Here is a 17,272-nt window from a genome sequence, read left to right as displayed (position 1 = left end):
TGAGGGACATGTGGATGCCTGCTAGTATTGTCTGTCTACTACAAATGTGTGTTTATATCTTACACACACAGACACACACACACACACAATTGTAGCCCTTCAGAGGACAGTGGTTTGGAATGATCAGGAAAGACTCAGATGGTCCTGAAAGACATGGAAGTCTCGAAGGTAGAAATGAATGCTAGGATTAAAAGTGTTCCAGGGGTAGAAAATAGAAAGAATAAAGGCCAAAAGTGAGGAAAGAATAAAGGGATGTTCTAGCATCCCTTTGATGTTTGTGGGAGACAAGGCTGGAAAGAATAGTTTGGAGAATATTGTAGAGGGCTTTGAATTTCTTTTTGGTGGACAATGGGAAGACATTGATGATTTTTTAGTTGGAGAGGATTTGATCACAGCTGGGATTGGATCTGCACCTGTGATGGGCAGATATCCATATACACTGCCTTAGTCTACTTGGCTTAAATAGCAGACATTTATTTCTGACAGTTCAGGAAGCTGAAGATTCTAAGATCAAAATGCCCACAGATTCAGTTTCTGGTGAAGGCTCTTTTCCTGGCTTCCAGACCTCTGTCTTCTTGCTGTGCCCCAAGTGACTGAAGGAGAGACTTATGGGTTCTTCTCCCTCTTCTTATAAGGATAATAATCCTATCATGAAAGCTCCACCCTCATGACTTTATCTAAACCTAATTACCTCCCAAAGGCCTCACCTCCTAATACCATTACATTAAGGGTTGGGCTTCCACATATAGTTGGAAGGGAGGCACAAACATGCAGCCCACACATGCACCATCTGGGTGTCTGTTATTACCATAATTCAAATGAGAGGAAGACCTGAACAAGGATGCAAATGCAGCAAGAGCAAAAGGCATTGCAGAGGAGAGGGAAAGAAGAGTTCACAGACTCTGAGATGTTGAGTCAGGGTGGGTTTAAGAAAGTGCCATCATTGGAATTGTAGTTAAGTGGTTAGGAATGTTTTGGATGTGCAGAGATGTTGAATTCGATTTAAGTTATGTGAACTGAGGGCAGTACATAGAGATAAGTGCAAGCCCATGAGAGAGAGATTAACTTCAATAGAAATGTACTGTGAGCAAAAAAAACACAAGCCACTCATAATGTAAAGTTTCCTAGTAGCTGCATTTTTTAAAAGTCAAAAGTAACAAGTGACATTAATTTGAATAATATATTTTATTTAATTCAATCTATAGAAATATTATTCCATTATATAATCAATATAATCTAACATTGCAATGTGCTTTGGCCACATGTCAAGTACTCAATAGCTGTATAGGTCTAGAATGGTAAATGTAGGAGCCAGTTACAAAGTCAGCTCTTTTCTTTTTTCTTTTTTTTTTTTTTTTTTTTTGCTGAGATGGAGTTTTGCCCTTGCTGCCCAGGCTGGAGTGCAATGGTGAGATCTTGGCTCACTGCAACCTTGGCCTCCTGGATTTAAGCAATTCTCCTGCCTCAGCCTCCAGAGTAGCTGTGATTACAGGTGCCTGCCACCACACCCAGCTAATTTTGAATTTTTTTAGTAGAGATGGGGTTTCACCATGTTGACCAGGCTGGTCTCAAACTCCTGACCTCAGGTGATCCATCTGCCTTGGCCTCCCAAAGTGCTGGGATTACAGGTGTGGGCCACTGCACCCAGTCTAAAGTCAGCTCTTTTCTTTGCTTGTGAATGTGAACCCATGTTTAAGTTGTTCCTGCTTTTTTGCCATTATGAACAAAGCTCATATGAAACGGTCATATACACAACTCTTGGTGCAGGTATTCTGGACAGTATATTCCTAGGAGTAGTATCGCTGGGAAATAGCAAGTGAAATAGTGCCAATTTGTTTTCTAAGGTGGTTGTTCCAGTTTATACGCTCACTAGTAATGTGTAAAACAGTCCTCTCCCGCCAGGTGTGGTGGCTCATGCCTGTAATCCCAGCACTTTGGAAGGCGAAGGTGGGTGGATCACGAGGTTAGGAGATTGAGACTATCCTGGCCAACATGGTGAAACCCCATCTCTACTAAAAATACAAAAATTAGCTGGATGTGGTGGTGCACATCTGCAGTCCCAGCTATTCAGGAGGCTGAGGCAGAAGAATCACTTGAACCTGGAAGGCAGAGGTTGCAGTGACCTGAGAGCATCTCCAAAAAAAAAAAAAAAAAAAGGAGAGAGAGAGAGTCCTCACCTTATTCCGCATCCTCAGGAAGAGTACAGTCACATTTCTTCATTTTGATTAATTGAGCCAGTATAAAATGGCTTTGTATTTTGTTGTAATTTAAATGTTTTCTGATGATTACTAAGTTTGAACATTTTTCATAACCATAAGAGCATTTTTCATTCAAATATGAATACATATTATATAACTCATGTACTGTCATTTAAGTGTTGTATATTTCTTCAAATATAAAAATTTGTTCTCTCACAAATACATATTATATAACTCATATACTGTCATTTATATGCTGTAAAATATGTTCTTTAAACTATAAAAATTTGTTGTCTCTAATACTTATTGAACATCTGCTACCTGCTACATATTGATCTAGGCACTTGTGGAAAAAATAGTCCCAAATTCCTGCCATTGTGGAGTTTACATTCTAGTGTATGTTGGAGGGGGTAAAGAAAAGTTAAATACTGTACATTATATGGTGTTAGTAAACTTGGGTTTAAGTCTGACTCACATATTTCACCTCATTAAATCTTGGGTTCTGCAAATGTGAGAAGGAAGTGGCAATACTACCTATTGCATGTTGTTTATTAAATGCATATAAAGCACTCGGCACCTGATCTGGTAAAAAGTAAGGATTCTGAAAATGTCAATGGCAGTAATAATAATAATAACAACAATATTATTTTCCCCATTTCTTGCTTCTACTTTTTCTTTAGTAAGTTTTTTAGTTAGAGTGAATCCAGAAGTAGATATGGGAATGCAACTGTCTACTCTCTTGCCAAATATTAAAGAGATTGTACAAATGTAATGCAATACCACTCTTTGCACATTTTGGGGAGGCGGGGTGGGGGAAATTAGTTGTTTTTTATAAACAGACATTATCTAGGTTAACATGCAATATAATTATTATTGATATTTTAAAATTTGTTAAAATAAAAGGTTAAAGTAAAAAAAAAAAAAAAAAAGAACTACCAAAAATTTAAGGTTAGCATATTTTGGTTGTTGTTGAAGTAAGTGTTGGCTCTCCTTTAGGTGAACTTGTGTTTTCTGCAATGAGCCATGACTTTGGCTTATTTTGAGATGTGTTATTTTCAAGCTTCTTAAATTCCAAGAACCAGGAGCCTGAAGACATGCATGTTTTAGAGAGCTACATCATGTTGAATAGCCACAAGTGTGGGAAAATACCTAGGAATGTCATGTATAATTCAGGACTCTGATCTCTGAGTATATTGAATTAATCATTTCAATCCAACAACCAATTATTGAAAACCGACTATGTGCAAAGTACTGTGTGGAGGGGATGCATATGACATTAACTAATCTTTGAAACAATTATTTGTCCCCCTTTCTTAGATAATGATGTTAAAAATGATCTTCAATCAGACATCAGTTGAACACTGCAAGACACACACGGAGAAGCAGAAAGAATGCAACTTCTTCTTAATAGCTGTTCACCTGGCTTCACTGAACCAGATCTTAGATCCTTGGGTTTATCTGCTGTTAAGAAAGATCCTTCTTCAAAAGTTTTGCCAGGTAGCAAATGCTGTCTCCAGCTGCTCTAATGATAGACAGAAAGGGCAGCCTATCTCATTATCTAATGAAATAATACAGGCAGAATCATGAAAAAAAAAACACTTAACTTGCATGTGCACAGCTTTTGGTAACAAATATCGCTAAACCTTACTGTGAATTTAGGCATCTCTGGCATGCCACTGTTTATGCATTGAGTGGAATTTTTAGTATAAAGCTAAATGGTCTTAGAAGCATGGAAAATCCCCTATGTGCCAAAAGTAGTGAAACACAAACAAGAGAAAATATATTAATAACAGTCTAGTGTTTTGGTTGAGTCTGCCATTTGTAGCTGAATATGTGATTAATTATGTGATGAAAACATTTTTTATAAATGATCTTGGTCTATTGGGGGGGCAGGGATGGTTGACATTCCAGTACACTGAATCCTTGCAGAATTTAACCACATATATTATTAAAGACAAGGGATAGTAGTGTGTTTTTCTTCAGAAATACTGCTGTGTTCTCTTTCATTGCCTCTTTTGCTTTTTTTCTGTCACTTTTTTCCTCCTTACAATAAAAAAAAGTTTAATTAGGGTTAAAAATATATAATATATTTATAATATTCATTGATTATGTTATTTAAATATTGCTCAATCTAGCAAATTAGCTCCTAACCTTACAAAGTTTTAGTTGGATTGATAATTAGGTTTACTCTTTGTGTGAGTAAGAGCCAATTCCATTTGTTTGAAATATGGAGTTTGTGACTACCCAACTTGCTGATTATCCTTCCTTTTGCCTATATTTTACTTTCCTATAAGCCTGAGGAAGATTCATGAAACTAACTATGAGAGTCATAAAGCAGTTCTTCAGAATGCTATGTAAGGACCAATTTGAGCACTAACTATAGGTGGTCTGAATATATATTTCCCTTGATTTTTTCACCAAAAGTGTTATCTAGTCTTTTGACTTTTTAAATTCCAATACTGATCCCAAAACAAATAAATATTTGAAGATTCAATGAATACTTTCCACAGTTTGGCCTATTTATATAATAAAATTAATAACATTGACCCCTCACAGCTCTTCTTCTGCCTGGTCCTCAAAGTGGCCCTATTCGAATATTTATTACTAAAATGTTTTTCCTACAGTCCACAAACCTCTATAGCTAAGCTTGACTTAGTTGTACACATGTAGATCACTACATTTAGTTTTGGGAATTGCACTTCTTAAAAAAGTCTCCCCACCAAACAGCACTCCTGTAAGTTAGGCCTACACAATGCTTGCCATATTCTTTGGTGCATTCATTTTGTAAATCTATTAACTTTTTATTGTGAAGATTTTCATTTGCAGTTCCTTGTACTGCTTTTCTAGCTTTTTAAAAGATTGAGATTTATTTATTCTTTTTGTAGTAACTGCATTTGTGTGTGTTTAGTGGTCATTTGGTAAATAATTAATTTCCATAGGTACAATATGTCTGTCTGATTAATGTATACACCAGCCTATGCCAATCAGTACTAATCATTTTAAATGACATGCTAAATTGAATTCGAAGACAAAATCTACTGAGGGTGCTTATATGATTCAGGATGGTTCTACTAATGTAAATTTTGGAAAAAGTGATAGTCTATACTAAAACCTCTCCATGCCATAGAATTGGATTATCCCATCGGTCACCTCATGGATTATAACATAAAACTACCTAGTTTTTTCAAAAATGCATTTAAATGTCATAATAAAGAGGCTTTACCTCTTGGGTGGTCCTGTGACCCCAAGTTCTAATCAGGCACTGTGAATTTGAGTGGCGTGAGCATGATTTCTTCTAGCACCTCGTATAACACCTGGAATATAGAAATTGTCCAATAAATATTCATTCAGTGAGCCAATGAGCAGAAGTTTGCCAAAACTGAGTGCACATTGGCAAGGCACATATCCTGTGATTAAAGTGCTTCATGCCATTACAGTCAATCAGGCTGATAAAGTGAATTATTTTCACTTATTTAATTACAGAATTTGAATTTATCTTCAAGGATGTAGTGTCATATTGCTGTACCACAAAGTGCTTTATTTATACTAATAATTTAGGAGACTGATACTTCCAAATGGTAATGGAGATTACTATCAAAAGAATATCACTTTTCATCAAACCACAAAAAATACAGAAAGGCAAAAAGCCTGAAGCTTATTCTTAACTGCAAAATAAATTCCTGCCCAGGGGTTATGTTTTAGAAAGGGATGAATGGCAGGTATTTTTGTTTTGTTTTGTTTTATAATAAGCTTGAAAGGGAGGTGGAAAAGAGAGAAATTATGTAAACGACATGTGCGTTTTGTTAGCTAGGCATTTGTTAGTCTGGGGAAACCTGATAAGTAATGAAAATCCCAAATGATTTCAGCCTTTTCATGGTTGTTGAGGTTCGGTTTCAGAGATGTACAGAGACTAGAGTAGTGGTTAGAAAGAGGACATATGTAGTCACAGCAGAAAGACGTGTCTAAGTTTAATTTTATTGACCTTCAAGTTCACTCTTACATACATAAGTCTAATCAGAAAAAATGCATGTATAGATTATGACAATTCCTTGAACTTTGAAGTATTGGTTAAAAGACAATTAAAGGCCAAGAAAACCATGTGGGAAGAAGTAAGCAAATGGAATATATGTAAATATTTCTATATGGAATGTATGTAGAAATATATGTAAAATTAGCAAGTGTCAATTTTACAAAACAGTGCTGATTTTCCAAACAATGAATTTATATACTATGCTGAGTCATAGAAGAGAATGATCACACATTATTTAATGAGAAGTTTATTTTTCAAATAAAATAGATATAGTGAATGTCTTAAAAATATCTTGAAGTTGAAGAAACAAAATGAGTTATCTCAGTATTTACCAAATTAACCTAGTGCTCTATGTGTCCCAAGATATTGCAGGTAAATGTAAGTGTTTAATCATACCAGATTTAAACTAGTCTGAAATATTGAGTATACATATATTTCTACTTACACTTCTTTATTTTATAAAATATCTCTTTACTGTATTGCAGAAAATAATTGTGAAACCTTATGTAAGTTAACTATGGAAGATCCTTATTGAGTGACAGACAGACTAAAAATTAACAAACAGTATTTTAATAATGAGATAACTGTGGCAGTATTCTAACATTGCATTTTCTAGTAGATTAGGCTTTTTATTTATACAATGCTTTTTATAATTTGTTCTTTTTGACCCCAAATTAGTAATCAGCTTTCAACCTTCTCCACATCAACAATTATTTAATAGTTCTTTTGGTTGAGATCAACTCAGAAAAAGAAAATAGAAAACTTCCATTCTTTGAAATTTTATGCATACATAATATCTATTTCTTTTTGTAATTTAATCCCAAAAGCTCCTCCTGCAATATACCAGATTCTAGGAGGTGAATAACACAAGGAGACTACAGAGTATTTATTATTGCAAACAGAAAAGGCTTAATTTGAATAATTAAAATTTCTATTTTTTGTCTATATAACAAGTGTAAGCCATCAACAATGACAAATTTTCACAGCTGCTTATTTATTGCTTGTTTTATATGTATATATATCTCAAAATCTGTTAAAACTGAGGTCTAAAAACTACAGAATTGTGCAACTGTGGCTTAGTCCATAAGACTGTTCTCTGAGTTGCAATAAAATGCTGACACAGAGTGACAGATGTCTGTGATGTTCATGACATAGGTTATGATACAGCCAATTTACAAAATTCAATAATCCACTCAAACTCACATACATGTTTGTTAAGAAGCTGACATCAGTTCAGTATTATAAGGAAACTAACCAGGTGGTGATGACGATAGGAGAATTAGAGAAAATATTTTATTTGATATATTCTCTGTTTCATAATTCCTAAAATGAAGAGTCTATTTAAGGGTTATAATTTATACAAGTTTAGTCATATATCATTACATTATGATACCATAAGCAGACTGTATTATGATTCTTTAGAAATACAATTCAGGCCGGGCACGGTGGCTCACGCCTGTTATCCCAGCACTTTCGGAGGCCGAGGTGGGTGGATCACGAGGTCAAGAGATTGAGACCATCCTGGTCAACATGGTGAAACCCCATCTTTACTAAAAAATATGAAAAATTAGCTGGGCATGGTGGTGTGTGCCTGTAATCCCAGCTACTCGGGAGGCTGAGGCAGGAGAATTGCCTGAACCCAGGAGGCGGAGGTTGCAGTGAGCCAAGATGGTGCCACTGCACTCCAGCCTGGGTAACAAGAGTGAAACTCCATCTCAAAAAAAAATAAATTAATTAAAAAGTAAAAATAAATTAAAAAAAGAAATACAATTCAATCAGATATGTATCACATTCATTTATATGTCACACATTTTCTTTACTGAGAATAAACATTATCTTTTTTCAGAAACTTTGTATCAATTTGTTTCATGTAATAAGCAATGCAAATGTCTACTAGATTACATATTTCTTCATTTGAAATTACACTATTTTCTCCTAGTCCCCTTGACTCTACTGTGCTTATCCATTCTTTCAATAGGAAGTAACAGGCATATTTCCTATTGGTGAAGCTGGGATTGTTTCTAAGAGGATAATAACTTCATATTTTTAATACACCCTAATGGGTGAAACAGATTGGAATCTGTTTTGTAGTAAGTCTGCTTTATTGAAGAATTTATTATAGAAGTAAAGATAAGAAGGAAGGAGATCACCATCAGAAACAAATCAGCCTTTTCATGCTTTTTTGGGCATTTTGGAGATAATTCCACTTTTCAAGTTATTGTCATTCATAACTTTTTAGTACTGAAGTACTGTTTCTTCAATACTATTTGTTAAATGCTTCAGAATTTGAATATTTTGATCCTTTAATTAAAGTGAACCAAATGTCTAGGCAAAAACAGCCAATCACCAAACTTTAATAATAATTCAAATAGTTTCCTTATACAGTTTTCCATGTCTGTAGAAATCAAAACTGTAATGTGAAGCAGGGTGAAATGCATGTGATTTACTAATACACTTCTGTGTTCTTTCTCCTTCTGAAAGGATACTTAGGTGGGTGGGGTAGAGAACGTAGAAAAAGATATGATGGAAAACCTGTCCCTTTTCAACCTGTTAACCTTCATCATTTTGGGGTAGGCCCTGGAAGCAAAGAGATCAAGGGACTGACTGCATTTGTCTTTGTGTACTTGAGAATCAGTAGGAGAAAGTCCTGAGTGGCCAGGGGTCTTGTCTGTAAAAGCAAATGATAAGTTCGCTCAGGCCCTTATTGACTGCTGAACTCTCTTTCTTCCCAACTCTTACTTGAAAGAGAAAAAAATAGTTTCCCTTCTCCTTCTCTTTATCAAGTGTTTTTGTACAAATAGTATAAGCCTGTTTGAGCAAACCAATGAAAACAAGCACTGATTATTGTGATCTGTTTGTAACAAATGAATGTAAGTACTATTTACATAATGTGCCTAAGGGGGAGTTGAAATCATTGGCACTTTAATCCATATTGTAAAGCTCAGTACTGAAAGCATAGTCTTCTCCACCTCTCCTCCTCAGTATCCATCCCTATATACTTGATTTAATGGAAAAGTCTCTTTTATCACGTCTGTGTAAAGCTTTCTGTGTAGTTATCTTCAGTGTGTTTAAATATATCTTCTAGCATGTTTTAAAGGCTGGTCTTCAATATTGTGGCAACAAAAAATAAAAGAGCCTATGAAAAGTACATTAGACTTTTGTGGGCATTCAAGTCATGGCTAGTCTGTGTATTTAATAAGCATAGGTTATTTATGTCATGTTTGTCAATGGAAAATAACGTTGAATGTTCTGAAATGTTCCTGTGTTGTTTTCCTGATGTCAACTCATGTCAGGAATATATTACTTATAACTATGTTAACTATTTTGCTGAAATCTTATTTGATGTGCTTTGTCAAATAATAGCACAACGTAATGCAATAGCTCCATGCTATCTGGAAAAATTAGATCATTTTGTTTTATATTCCATAAATTAAACCATGTATTTGTTATGTATACATCAAATTATTGTTGATTTACTATAAATCTGAGATTTGCTCTTTTCCCATTTTTGACATAAAGCTTATTTATTTTATAATCCCAAGGTTATTGTTCTTAACACAAAGTACATTTATAAATTATTCTAAGCTTAGTCATTCTGATTTCTGGTGAATTTTGGTGTAATCTACAGGCAGCCAAAATAAGAATTGTCCTTGCTCATAGTGCAACCCTTTAATTGACTTGTACCTGAGTGTGGGTGTGAGCTGAGCCTTGGTGGATATGAATGCTGGGCCCCCTCAGTTACTTGTTCATGTACTTATTGAGGTCACTGTTGGTCTTCCTTCTTCAATAAAGAGAGACGTTCTGTCAAATGTAGATGCAGCCAAGGTCCTTAAAAGTATCTCTCTTACTTCCTGAGAAAAGGTATTTAGGGAGAATTCTGTCCCTGGTTCCTGTCACATTGGGGTTCTAGCCTTAGGACCAGATCTTACTATCTCTACAATCTTCATTCTGTAGTGTTTCAGGATAGGCAGAGATTTGTTGAAGTATACAAAAATCACAGCTAGATAAGAGAAATAAGTTCTAGTGTGCTATGCTGCTGTAGAATGACTACAGTTAATGCTAATATATGATTTCAAATAGCTAAAGGGAGGATATTGAATGTTCCCTACACAAAGAAAGGATAAATGTTTGAGATGATGTTGATACGCTAAGTACCCTGATCTAATCACTATACATTATACATACTGAAACATTGCTATGTACCTTGTGAATATGTACAATTATTATTTTGTTAAAATAAATGCATAAATTAAATTTAAAATTCAGTATGACTACTATAAGTATGGCTGACCCGAAATTTCCACCATTGTGCTTGGTAAACCTACAGGCCATGGAGTGAGACATTCCCCAGTTTCATGTCCTCAGAGGGCATGGGGCCAAATGTCCTAAGGGCCAGTGTGCTTGCTAGTAATATCCTCGAGTAAATCCAGTCTGGATGGATGTTGTCACAGAGAATCTAAGCCAGTTCTCCAGGCTTGCTTTTTCCTTCAACATATATTTATTGCCTATGTATTATGTGTCAAGCTCTGGTAGGTACTAAGACCCAAGGATTAATAAAAACAGCAAGCTCTCAATGAATTTATAACCTAGTAGGGAGACAGAAAATAATCAGAGCTGCAATTAGAATAAGCACATGGTATCATGAGAATACATGGAAACATGATGTCAACATACAAAATATTCCTGCAAAAGGTGACATTTAATACACATTTTGGGGAAAGAAATAGGTATGAACCTGTAAAGGAAGGACATTGTAGGATATTTTTTCACTTCATTCTGTTTAAAGCATTACAATTTCCACATCTGTCAAATGGACTAAACTTTAGTGACCCTGTGGGTGGTGTGAGTCTAAATAGAACTTACCTATATAACCTCTCAAGGTGATCGAAGTGGCATGGCCTTAGGGCAGGCTTTTTCAACACTGGCACTACTAACACATGGGACAGGTAATTCTTTGTCATAAGGGCTGTCCTATGCATTGTAGGTTATTTAGCAGTGTGCCTGACTTCTACCCATGAGATGCCAGCAATGCCTCTCTAGTTGTGACAATCAAAAATATTCACAGACATTGCCAAATGTACTATGGGAGATATAATTGCCCTCAGTTGGAACCTCTTCTTAAGATAAAGGGCCATGGCCACTAAACAGTGCTGTGTACCCAAGGACTTGTGGGATGAGGCCACCTGTGGGGCCTTGGTACAGATAGGCTCTGTTCTGGCATTTCTCGAGGCAGCAGGTACTAGAATGCCAACTTGTGTCTGACTGCACAAAAATGTGATGCTATCACTACAACAATGCCTGGATCACCACAGGCCCTGGCCAGGCTCCATAGTCACATAAACCTATTCACAGATGAGTAGGTACAATTTCTTAGAAAGTATCATCTTTTTACTGATGCCTCCAATCTCTATTCTCATTTTTGATAAGAGGCCTTAGGATTTATATGTCCCTCAAAGTGATACCTAAAGTGAATCCTTTTCTCCAAAGACCTTTAAAAAATATCTTGTAACTACATCATTAAGTACACATTTCCAGGCAATTCTCTCAGTAAGAGAAAACTAATTCATCAAACTCTTATTTTAAATTAGATGTTTGCATAGTCTGTATAACAAAGCTGCAGAAGCTTCATTTTAGCTGAAAGATAATTTTTATCAAAGGACAAATATTGGGCAACATCTCTTGACAAGCCTTTGCCTTTCTGAGTTCTTGGCAGTCTTCAATTCCTCAGGTCTAGAGTTATTATCATGCATTTTGATAGCAGAGTTCAAGTCATGATCTCTTTAGCTGACACTACTGACACCTATTGTTTGTATAAAATGGGAAGATGAATTTAAGCACGCACCAAAACCAAAATCTGACCCAAAAAATGCAATTAAAATGAGGAAACTAATCTGTTAACTGTAAGTTTCTGAGACCAAGTACAAAAAAGACTGGAGAATCAGTGTTCATGCATAATATTCTTACACAATTTTTAAAAGAAAGCTTTAAATATAACATACAAGGTTATTTGAATCTGATTTTGCAAAGAACACTGAGAGAAAATAATTCTGAAATCCACAGTTGAGGCCATTTTAAATTATATTTAATTAGAAAGAATAGTGGTTATTAATCATTTTAGGATCAATGACCCTTTTGAGAAACTGATGAAAGGTATGTGGTACTCCCACAAAAAGTAAAGAGGATTTCTGCACAGTGTCAGAAATTGTACAGACCTGCCAAAGTCTATCTATAGACCTCCTGGGCATTTACGCACACAGGTTAAGAAATCTTTTTGTGAGTCTCTGTGATTTAAGGAACTGCAGAGGTTTCCATGTTTGATTGGGAAGTTCAAGCTGAAAACTGGAACCAAGTCAATGTAACTACTTCCCGGTGAATGCCAAAATCCCTAGACATCTGACTACATGCCCATAATAGTAAAGCAATGTAATTGGAGTAGAATTATTATAAGAAACTGTAGTGATTTTTTTTTTTAAAGTTGCTGTCATGTGATGATAAGGAATAACACAATTTAATCTGAGGGGAGCAATATAGGTTACCCACCCCAAAACAGGTTGAAAGTGAAAGACCCAATTTTAACAATATATTACAAGTCATCCATGATGCAGTTGCCTTACAATAAAGAGGCTGTTTTAGTTTTGCCTTGTGCTGGCCCAGCAAGAGAGATTTATAATGTAGTTATTTAAAAATCAACACAAAAGTCATCTACCCACCTCCCTGGAGAAATACAATTTCCTATACACAAGAAAAGCTACATGATTAAAATGTAACTTTATGATACTAGGCTATATTTATAGACACATCTATTTATACTTCTACAGGCACTAAATTTATGCATTGCTGTTCAGAATGCAAGTGGCAGGGATGACCTTATTGATTGAATCTTTGAATAAGAATGCAAAGCATGCACTCACAGACCTTCTTACAAATGTATAATTAATAATGCTGTAAGCCAACCTTTAAAGCTATTAGTAGAATGTCTTAGTGATGTTTATAGTTTGCATTTCTCTAAAGAGAAAAGTGCAGAGCAATGAATGACATGCATTTTTTCATTTATCTTGCCTTATTGAAGAAGATGGAAATGAAACCTTAGAGCATTGATGTATTTGTCAATCATAAATAGCACTTTGATACCAAAATATCCTACATTCTGGATGTGCATGCATGAATTGGATAGATATACATTATGTGCATGATATTACAAGTTGATTTTAATGAGTCGGCAGTAGTCCATGAATTGGATTCTTCTTAGAAGATCCATGAAGAGCTGTTTTTAGAGGAAAAGGAATTGCCCTTTGTTATTTTCAACATTTCTTGACTATTTAAATTTTTTGCCCAACATTTTTATTTTAAGAATTAAGGGGACAGAATGGATTTTTACTTGAAATATTTTGGAGAAATAATATTGGTATATCACCAAGAGTAATCATTGACTTAAAGGTTGGGCAGCTCTAATTAAATATTCATGACTCTTATCCCTGTCCCAGATTTTCTCCCACTGTGTCCATATTGAATATTCCTGTGACTATTCATTCAAACTATTAATAATTCAAAGCTGAACTAATTCATTTATTTTGGCCATATGTAATTAAAAATATTTTAAAGTATTTTTCAAATACAGTCATTTTACAAAAGTGCTCCCTAAAGTTTTGTGTGTCATAATAAAAGAGAAAATGGTTTACACTGGACAAGGAATCAGACAGAACACCTTGGTCCAATTATTTGATTTGTTATTTACTGGTTATTTTCCCTTGACAATTTATTAAACTTCTCTGAATAAACTTGAATTTTCTTATCAGTGTAAGATTGTTTCAATATTAAGTGAGATAATGAAAATAAGGACACTTTTTTTTTAAGTTGTAAACTAATCACATAACATTTTTTCTAAAGTTTATTGAGGTGCATGACAAATAAAAACTGTAATCTGCATAATGTGATTACTTGATGTAGGTATACACATGTATATGTGTATACATATAGACATACACATATATCTCACATATATATAGTGAAATGATTACTACAATCAAATTTATTAACATATTTGTCACTTCACATAGTTTACCATTTTTGTGTGCATGATAAGAACACTTAAGATCTGTGCTAGCCAATTTTATGTATATGATACAGTATTATTAACTATAGGCAACCATGCTGTATCTTAGGTCTCCAGAAATTATTGATTTTGCATGACAAAAACTCTGTACTTTGTGATCAACATCTCCACATTCCCTCATCCTATAGCCCCAGGCACCCACCATTCTACTTTCTACTTTCATGAGTTTAACTGTTTTAAATTCCATATATAACAGAGATAATGCAGTGTTTATCTTTTTGCACCTGGCTTATTTTACTTAAAAATATACTCCAGGTTCATTCATTTTGTCACAAAGAATGGGATTTCCTTCTTAAAGTCTGAATAATATTTAACTTTATCTATCTACATTATATACAAATAAATATATACAATTGGGCCTTTGTATCTGTAGATTATAAATCCATGGATTCAAGCAATCACAGATCAAAAATACCAAAAACTAAACAAATGAACCAAAAAAGCTGCATCTGTATTGAAGATGTACAGACTTTTTTTTGCCATTATTCCCTGAAAATACAGTATAAGAACTATATACATAATGATAGATGTTTTCAGTAATCTAAAGATGATTTAAAGTATATGGGAGGATGCACATAGATTATATGCAAATGGCACACTATTTTATATCAGGTGCTTGAGTATCCATAGATTTTGGTATCCATGGGAAGTACTGGAACTAATCTCTCCCCAAACAATTGTGGAATGACTGAAAACATACAATTTATAAAAATATAATGGAATAGTATTTCTACATAGATAGATAGAAAGATAGATAAACAGATAGATGGTTTGGATATTTGTCTTCTCCAAATCTCATGTTGAAATTAGACTCCCAATGTTGGAGGTGAGGCCCAGTGGGAGGTGTTTGGATCGTGAGGGTGGATCCTTCATGAACGGCTTGATGCCATTTCAGGGTAATGAGTGATTTCTTACTTCATTAGTTCACATGAGAGCTGGTGTTTCAAAAAGCATGACACCTCACCTCATCTCTTGCTCCCTCTCTTGCCACATGACATGCCCGCATCCCCTTTGCCTTCTGCCATGATTGGAGGTTCTCTGAAGCTCTCAACAGAAGCAGATGATGGCATCATGCTTCTCATACAGTCTTCAGAACCATGAACCAAATAAAGGTGTTTACTATAAATTATTCAGCCTCAGCTATTTCTATATAGGAGCACAACAAGGACTAACACTATGTATATATGTAAAATTATGTTACTCGTTTTTTGTTACTGAGTCATTTGAGTTTCTCATACATTTTGGATATTAAGCCCTTACCAGATGTATTGTTTCCAAATATGTTCTCTCATTTTGTATGTTGTCTCTTCACTGTTATTATTATTTTTTTCTGTGCATCAGACTTTTAGTTTGATGCAATACTGTTAGTTCATTTTTGCTTTTGTTGCCTATGCTTTTTTTTTTAATTGTATTTTAGGTTCTGGGGTACATGTGCAGATCATGCAGGATTGTTGCATAGGAACACACAGGGCAACATGGTTTGCTGCCTCCATCTCCCCATCACCTACTTCTGGCATTTCGCCCTGTGCTATACTTCCCTGACCCTGATCTCCCCACCCCCCTGCTGTCCCTCCTTTGGCCCTCCCCAACAGACCTCAGTGTGTGATGCTCCCCTCCCTGTGTCCATGTGTTCTCATTGTTTAATACCAGCCTATGAGTGAGAACATGGGGTGTTTGATTTTCTGTTCTTGTGTCAGTTTGCTGAGAATGATGGTTTTCAGATTCATTTATGTTCCTGCAAAGGACATGAACTCATCATTTTTTAGGGCTGCATACTATTCCATTCCTTCTCTAGTCTATCGTCGATGGGCATTTGGGTTGGTTCCAGGTCTTTGCTATTGTAAACAGTGCTGCTACAAACATATATATGAATGTGTTTTTATAATAGAATGATTTATAATCCTTTGAGTATATACCCAGTAACGGGATTGCTGGGTCAAATGGAATTTCTATTTCTAGGTCCTTGAGGAAGCACAACACTGTCTTCCACAATGGTCGAACTATCCAAGATATATCTCTGCTGAGATATCCATTGTGAGTCTGATGGGCTTCCATTTTTGGGTAAACTGATCTTTCTCTCTGGCTGCCCTTAGCATTTTTTCTTTCATTTCAATCCTGGTGAATCTGATGATTATGCGCCTTGGGGTTGTTCTTCTTGAGGAATATCTTTATGGTGTTCTCTGTATTTCCTGGACTTGAATGTTGGCCTGCCTTGCTAGGTTGGGGAAGTTCTCTTGGATCATATCCTGAAGAGTGTTCTCCAGCTTGGATTCATTCTCTCCATCACATTCAGGTACACCTGTCAAATGTAGAGTAGGTCTTTTCACATAATCCCGTATTTCTTGCAGGTTTTGTTCATTTCTTTTCACTCTTTTTTCTCTATTCTTGCCTTCTTGTTTTATTTCATTCAGTTGATCTTCAATCTCTGATATCTTTTCTTCTGCTTGGTTGATTTGGTTATTGAAACTTGTGCATGTTTCACGGAATTCTCATGCTGTGTTTTTCAGCTCCATCAAGTCATTTATATTCTTCTCTAAGCTGTTGATTCTAGTTTTATCTCATCTAACCTTTTTTCTATGTTCTTAGTTTCTTTGCATTAGGGTAGCACATGTTTTAGCTCTGAGAAGTTTGTTATTACCCACCTTCTGAAGCCTGTTTCTGTCAATGCATCAGATTCATTCTCCATCCATCTTTGATCCCTAGCTGGTGAGGAGTTGTGATCCCTTGGAGGAGGAGAGGCATTCTGGTTTTTGGGGTTTTCATCCTTTTGCTGCTGGTTTTTCTTATCTTAGTGGCTTTATCTACCTGTGGTCTTTGTAGATGGTGATTTTCGGATGGGATCTCTGAGTGGACGTACTTTTTGTTGATGTTAAAGCTATTTCTTTCTGCTTTTTAGTTTTCCTTCTAACAGTCTGGCCCCTCTGCTGCAAG

General features: G+C 35.4%; 1 pseudogene; it reads left to right on the top strand.

Moving 5' to 3' along the window:
* Positions 1–10,345, top strand: part of LOC118151180 (prostaglandin E2 receptor EP3 subtype-like) — a 46,221-nt pseudogene extending 35,876 nt beyond the window's left edge.
* Positions 10,346–17,272: the final 6,927 nt, after the last annotated feature.

This window comes from Callithrix jacchus, chromosome 15, assembly GCF_049354715.1.
Source record: "Callithrix jacchus isolate 240 chromosome 15, calJac240_pri, whole genome shotgun sequence".
In the NCBI taxonomy this organism is placed as follows: Eukaryota; Metazoa; Chordata; class Mammalia; order Primates; family Cebidae; genus Callithrix; species Callithrix jacchus.
This window is presented reverse-complemented; position numbering and strand designations above follow the sequence as displayed.